The sequence below is a fragment of the Littorina saxatilis genome, linkage group LG15, assembly GCF_037325665.1.
Source record: "Littorina saxatilis isolate snail1 linkage group LG15, US_GU_Lsax_2.0, whole genome shotgun sequence".
Taxonomy (NCBI): Eukaryota; Metazoa; Mollusca; class Gastropoda; order Littorinimorpha; family Littorinidae; genus Littorina; species Littorina saxatilis.
In genome coordinates, this window is record NC_090259.1 from 10,687,338 (window position 1) to 10,694,782 (window position 7,445).

General features: G+C 42.6%; 1 protein-coding gene across 1 annotated transcript in view; it reads left to right on the forward strand.

Annotated features, from left to right (window-relative positions):
* Positions 1 to 7,445, forward strand: part of LOC138948551 (LIM/homeobox protein Lhx3-like) — a 50,420-nt gene that overhangs the window by 33,571 nt on the left and 9,404 nt on the right. The window lies entirely within an intron of this gene.

Below are 7,445 nucleotides of genomic sequence, written 5' to 3' on the forward strand. Positions count from 1 at the left end.
GAAGCCGAGCGAATGAAACATTGTCTACGGTATAGTGACATTGTCTACATAGTATAGTGCATTCATTCGCTCGGCTTCCTGACGAGTGGACGTAAACTGATAGAACTATCAAGATAAGTTTTGTGTGAATATTTGTTTGTCTGTTCACTTAAAAGACCGTTGGGTCGAAATATCTGTGAATGTATTGTTTTGTCAATAACAAACGTTCCAACAACCTACCTTTCTTGGGTTTTTTATTCTGAATTTTGGAACGTTGGCAGTCTCTTTGTTTTTGGATTTATTTTCAGTTTTTTTTGTTGTTGTGCGATTGTTTTTTTTGTGTTTGTTTTTGTCGTAGAGATATACCTGAAAAACAAGAGATACAATACCTAGGGGAATAAGAGAGCACTGTCGCTTCAACACTTTAAACAATTGCAACCTTTTTATTTCTTTTCTTATTAGTTTATTGTTGTTGTAATCGGGCAGCAGAATAATCACCGACTGTTTTTCTGTGAGAATCTCTTTGTCTGTTTGTTCCTTCCCCCTCCTCTTCCTCCTCCTCTTCGTACAGTGATAGGGATCAGATTGCAGGGGGAGGGAGGGAGGGGGGGGCAGTTCCCGGAGCCCGGAGGGACAGATGTGTCTGTCAGCGCTACATTGATCTGCGCGGCAGTAAAACACCTGCCTGATACTCCGCCTTACCTGGGGCGGCTTTCTTTGATGTACACCTGATACTACCTTCTGGACTGCTGCGCATGAGGGGTTGAGGGATGGTGAGGTTTGGGGGGGGGGGGGGGGGGTGGTAGTGTGTGTGTGTGTGTGTGTGTGTGTGTGTGTGTGTGTGTGTGTGTGTGTGTGTGTGTGTGTGTGTTCATCGCTGCCAAGCACTATAATATGAATTTTACAGTACATAAATTCAGAGAACTGTTACTCTCCATTCCTCTCTCTTTGTCTGTCTGTCTCTTTGTCTGTCCGTCTCTCTGTCTGTCTGTCTGTCTGTCTCTCTCTCTCTCTCTCTCTCTCTATCCCCCCACCCCCTCTCTCTTTCTCTATCCCCCCACTCACCCCACACCCCCCCTCCCCCCCCCCCCCCCCCACACACACACACAACACATCCAACTCTACGTCAATGATTTTCCAACTCGCCCCAAGCTATGGGAAGATGACGCAGCAAGACACAGCGTCATAGCGCAGGGCACAGTGACAACTTTGACAAATAATGACCCTAGCTAGACACGTGCGGCGGTGGATGCCTGCAAGGGCAAGGTGCTTCTTTGTGTGACAGTCCCGCTGTGCAGTGCAGGGCTGTCATTGTGCGGTGTGGCGGGCTGCACGTGTAACGCACCAACTTCAGATAGAGAGAGAGGGGTGGTTTATAGAACATTGTGGTAACAAAGTGTGAGAGAGAGAGGGGTGGTTTATAGAACATTGTGGTAACAAAGTGTTAGAGAGAGAGGGGTGGTTTATAGAACATTGTGGTAACAAAGTGTTAGAGAGAGAGGGGTGGTTTATAGAACATTGTGGTAACAAAGTGTTAGAGAGAGAGGGGTGGTTTATAGAACATTGTGGTAACAAAGTGTTAGAGAGAGAGGGGTGGTTTATAGAACATTGTGGTAACAAAGTGTTAGAGAGAGAGGGGTGGTTTATAGAACATTGTGGTAACAAAGTGTTAGAGAGAGAGGGGTGGTTTATAGAACATTGTGGTAACAAAGTGTTAGAGAGAGAGGGGTGGTTTATAGAACATTGTGGTAACAAAGTGTTAGAGAGAGAGGGGTGGTTTATAGAACATTGTGGTAACAAAGTGTTAGAGAGAGAGGGGTGGTTTATAGAACATTGTGGTAACAAAGTGTTAGAGAGAGAGGGGTGGTTTATAGAACGTTGTGGTAACAAAGTGTTAGAGAGAGAGGGGTGGTTTATAGAACGTTGTGGTAACAAAGTGTTAGAGAGAGAGGGGTGGTTTATAGAACATTGTGGTAACAAAGTGTGAGAGAGAGAGGGGTGGTTAATAGAACATTGTGGTAACAAAGTGTTAGAGAGAGAGGGGTGGTTTATAGAACGTTGTGGTAACAAAGTGTTAGAGAGAGAGGGGTGGTTTATAGAACATTGTGGTAACAAAGTGTGAGAGAGAGAGGGGTTGTTTATAGAACATTGTGGTAACAAAGTGTTAGAGAGAGAGGGGTGGTTTATAGAACATTGTGGTAACAAAGTGTTAGAGAGAGAGGGGTGGTTTATAGAACATTGTGGTAACAAAGTGTGAGAGAGAGAGGGGTGGTTTATAGAACATTGTGGTAACAAAGTGTGAGAGAGAGAGGGGTGGTTTATAGAACATTGTGGTAACAAAGTGTGAGAGAGAGAGGGGTGGTTTATAGAACATTGTGGTAACAAAGTGTTAGAGAGAGAGGGGTGGTTTATAGAACATTGTGGTAACAAAGTGTTAGAGAGAGAGGGGTGGTTTATAGAACATTGTGGTAACAAAGTGTTAGAGAGAGAGGGGTGGTTTATAGAACATTGTGGTAACAAAGTGTTAGAGAGAGAGGGGTGGTTTATAGAACATTGTGGTAACAAAGTGTTAGAGAGAGAGGGGTGGTTTATAGAACATTGTGGTAACAAAGTGTTAGAGAGAGAGGGGTGGTTTATAGAACATTGTGGTAACAAAGTGTTAGAGAGAGAGGGGTGGTTTATAGAACATTGTGGTAACAAAGTGTTAGAGAGAGAGGGGTGGTTTATAGAACATTGTGGTAACAAAGTGTTAGAGAGAGAGGGGTGGTTTATAGAACATTGTGGTAACAAAGTGTTAGAGAGAGAGGGGTGGTTTATAGAACATTGTGGTAACAAAGTGTTAGAGAGAGAGGGGTGGTTTATAGAACATTGTGGTAACAAAGTGGTAGAGAGAGAGGGGTAGGGAGGGAGAGAGAGGGGTGGTTTATAGAACATTGTGGTAACAAAGTGTTAGAGAGAGAGAGAGGGGTAGGGAGGGCGAGAGAGGGGTTGATATATAAGAACATTATGGTAGCAAAGTATTTGAGAGAGAGGGAGGTAGGGAGGGAGAGAGAGGGGTGGTTTATAGAACATTGTGGTAACAAAGTGTTAGAGAGAGGGAGGTAGGGAGGGAGAGAGAGGGGTGGTTTATAGAACATTGTGGTAACAAAGTGTTAGAGAGAGGGAGGTAGGGAGGGAGAGAGAGGGGTGGTTTATAGAACATTGTGGTAACAAAGTGTTAGAGAGGAAGGGGTGGTTTATAGAACATTGTGGTAACAAAGTGTTAGAGAGAGAGGGGTGGTTTATAGAACATTGTGGTAACAAAGTGTTAGAGAGAGAGGGGTGGTTTATAGAACATTGTGGTAACAAAGTGTTAGAGAGAGAGGGGTGGTTTATAGAACATTGTGGTAACAAAGTGTTAGAGAGAGAGGGGTGGTTTATAGAACATAGTGGTAACAAAGTCTTAGAGAGAGAGGGGTGGTTTATAGAACATTGTGGTAACAAAGTGTTAGAGAGGGAGGGGTGGTTTATAGAACATTGTGGTAACAAAGTGTTAGAGAGAGAGGGGTGGTTTATAGAACATTGTGATAACAAAGTGTTAGAGAGAGAGGGGTAGTTTATAGAACATTGTGGTAACAAAGTGTTAGAGAGAGAGGGGTGGTTTATAGAACATTGTGGTAACAAAGTGTTAGAGAGAGAGGGGTGGTTTATAGAACATTGTGGTAACAAAGTGTTAGAGAGAGAGGGGTGGTTTATAGAACATTGTGGTAACAAAGTGTTAGAGAGAGAGGGGTGGTTTATAGAACATTGTGGTAACAAAGTGTTAGAGAGAGAGGGGTGGTTTATAGAACATTGTGGTAACAAAGTGTTAGAGAGAGTGGGGTGGTTTATAGAACATTGTGGTAACAAAGTGTTAGAGAGAGAGGGGTGGTTTATAGAACATTGTGGTAACAAAGTGTTAGAGAGAGAGGGGTAGGGAGGGAGAGAGAGGGGTGGTTTATAGAACATTGTGGTAACAAAGTGTTAGAGAGAGAGAGAGGGGTAGGGAGGGCGAGAGAGGGGTTGATATATAAGAACATTATGGTAGCAAAGTATTTGAGAGAGAGGGAGGTAGGGAGGGAGAGAGAGGGGTGGTTTATAGAACATTGTGGTAACAAAGTGTTAGAGAGAGGGAGGTAGGGAGGGAGAGAGAGGGGTGGTTTATAGAACATTGTGGTAACAAAGTGTTAGAGAGAGGGAGGTAGGGAGAGAGAGAGAGGGGTGGTTTATAGAACATTGTGGTAACAAAGTGTTAGAGAGGGAGGGGTGGTTTATAGAACATTGTGGTAACAAAGTGTTAGAGAGAGAGGGGTGGTTTATAGAACATTGTGGTAACAAAGTGTTAGAGAGAGAGGGGTGGTTTATAGAACATTGTGGTAACAAAGTGGTAGAGAGAGAGGGGTAGGGAGGGAGAGAGAGGGGTTGGTATATAAGAACATTATGGTAGCAAAGTATTTGAGAGAGAGGGAGGTAGGGAGGGAGAGAGAGGGGGGTAGGGAGGGAGAGAGAGAGGGAGGTTGAGGAGGGGAGGAGGGAGGGGAGGCCGGAATTCAAAGACTTAAGGAGAGATTTTGTTTGTTTGTTTGTTTGTTTATTTGCTTAACGCCCAGCCGACCACGAAGGGCCATATCAGGGCGGTGCTGCTTTGACATATAACGTGCGCCACACACAAGACAGAAGTCGCAGCACAGGCTAAACAGGATAATGCCCCAACAGATATGAAATTAAAAATGCTTAACTTTCTTCCACTGGAAAAGCATCTCAAGTTAAACAAAGCCATTTTCATGCATAAATTGTATTACGGTAAAGTGCCGATTTACATTACATCACTATTTAATAAAGCTACCGACAGATATGGGTCGGTCAGCTTGATCCCACCCATTCCACGAATTGACCTTTAAAAGACCAGTCTTGCTTTTTCGGGTACATCAGTTTGGAATTCATTTCCATCATCCTTTAAGCACCTAAAGTCATGGCGATGGCGATGGCGATGGTGTGCGTGGTACTGTGATCCGTTAAAGTGCGCTGTCTCGCTCAGTACCGCCGACTTCAGCACTAGAGGTTTCTGTCGGGGTTACCCCACCCTTAGCTCCTGGTCAGGGACCTTACCTGGGAGCACAGGTAGCAGAGGTTTTAACGCGCCTCTTACCCGCGTGATGAACCCGTATGAGCACATAGGGTATTTACGAGTCAACAGTGCCACCTGTTCACCACCCCGCTCTGATAGGAACACCGCCAGTTGGTCCAGGACAGCTTATTCGTCCGGGCAAGCCCGACTTATATCGCTGCAATCCCTTATATCTAAGGGACGCCCCCTATCCGCCGCCTGGGGACCCGCCGGGTTGGGGATGGTCGCCCCGCCACCTAATTGGAGATAGCCTGACCCCGGAGCACCTAAAGTCATTAAAAAGTTTTAAAAAATGTGTAAAAAAACACTTAATGTCTGAGTAGTTTAACGCGTTTTGATTTACCACACTTAGTATTACGCCAATGATATGCTGTGCATTGTATATTCTGAACATATTTTTGTTGTACTATTGCTACATGTTCGATTGTTACCAGCTTGTACTTATAATTACTTGCATAGTATGCATTTTATTTTATGAATTACCACACATGTATGCTCTTCATGCCTCATCTTCATCATTATCATCATCATCATCATCATCATCATCATCGTCATCTTTATCATCACGTGCTGAAGTTTTCTGACCTCCTTTTGTTGGTAAACTTTTAAACTTTTTAATTTTTAATTTTTAATTTTTCAATTTTATCATTGTGTCTGTGCGTCCCAAGGACAGATTGTAAGAAAAGGCGTAGCCTTAAATCTTAATCCTTGTTAAATAAAGTTCAATTCAATTCAATTCAATTTTCTCTCTGTCTCTGTCTCTGTCTCTGTCTCTGTCTCTGTCTCTGTCTCTCTCTCTCTCTCTCTCTCTCTCTCTCTCTCTCTCTCTCTCTCTCCCCCCCCCCCCCCCCCCCATCTCTCCGCACCCCCCCTCTCTCTTTCTTTTTTTATAAGAGTACGGACACTTTTTGTTGATAATTTTGAAAATCCCATTTCACCAGCTATGTACATTCTTTCCCGCAGCAGGCAGCTTTTAGCTAATCCTGTCTTCAAATATTGTGTTTTCGCCATGCCACAGGGCGTAAGCCGTACGGGTTTGATCCGATTACAACTCTAATGCGGTTACACTGACCCTCCTGGGCGACTCCGTCTTTTGTTGGGCATTTTTATTGTTATAATTCTGGCCTTTTTTGCTGTCAGTCTTGTTGTTTTTAAAAAAAGAAAATCGCTTTTATTTTTATTTTTATTTTTTTTATTTCTCAACATTCTGTCTCTTCTTTTTACATTCAGTTACATTTAGTCAAGTTTTGACTAAATGTTTTAACGTAGAGGGGGGAATCGAGACGAGGGTGTACGTGGTGTATGTGTGTGTGTGTGTGTGTGTGTGTGTGTGTGTGTGTGTGTGTGTGTGTGTGTGTGTGTGTGTGTGTGTGTGTGTGTGTGTGTGTAGAGCGATTTAGAGAAAACTACTAGACCGATCTTCATGACATTTTACATGGGAGTTCCTGGGTATGATATCCCCAGAGGTTTTTTTTTCATTTTTTTGATAAATGTCTTTGATGACGTCATATCCGGCTTTTCGTGAAAGTTGAGGCGGCACTGTCACGCTCTCATTTTTAAACCAAATTGGTTGACATTTTGGTCAAGTAATCTTCGACGACGCCCGGACTATGGTATTGCATTTCAGCTTGGAGGCTTTCAAATTAATTAATGAGTTTGCTCATTAAAGTTGTCATTAAAATCGATTTTTCGCAAACAGATTTAAAATTGATTGCATCGTATTCTTCATGACATTCTGAATCTAAAAATATATACATATGTCATGTTTACTCTTAAAATGTGATCACAATTAACGAAAATAGATTAATTAGTCTTACGATTAAAATTTAAGAAATCGATCCAAAAATGATTTCATCTTATTCTTTATCGTTTCCTGATTCCAAAAACATATAGATATGATAGGTTGTATTCAAAACAAGCTTAGAAAGTTAACACGAATACAGAAAAGCGCGCTTTCCTGCTTAGCACAATACGCTACCGCGCTATTCTGGCGTGTGCATATCACTGCGTTTTGCACGTGGGAGGTGAGCGATTTCCTTCTCGCGGGGATTGACGAAGCTGTACTGTCTTGGTGGAAAAAAAATACAGTGCGTTCAGTTTCATTCCGTGAGTTCGACAGCTTGACTAAATGTAGTAATTTCGCCTTACGCGACTTGTTTCTTAGTCCTTTTGTTGTCTTCCTGCTATTGCTTTGATTTTCTTTTCTTAGTTTTAATATCCTTTTTTTTTTAACCCATATTACATGTATATAGATACTTTTCTATTTCTCTCTTTTTATCCTTGTTCTTTTTCTAATCTCTCACTGGCTTTCCTGTATTTT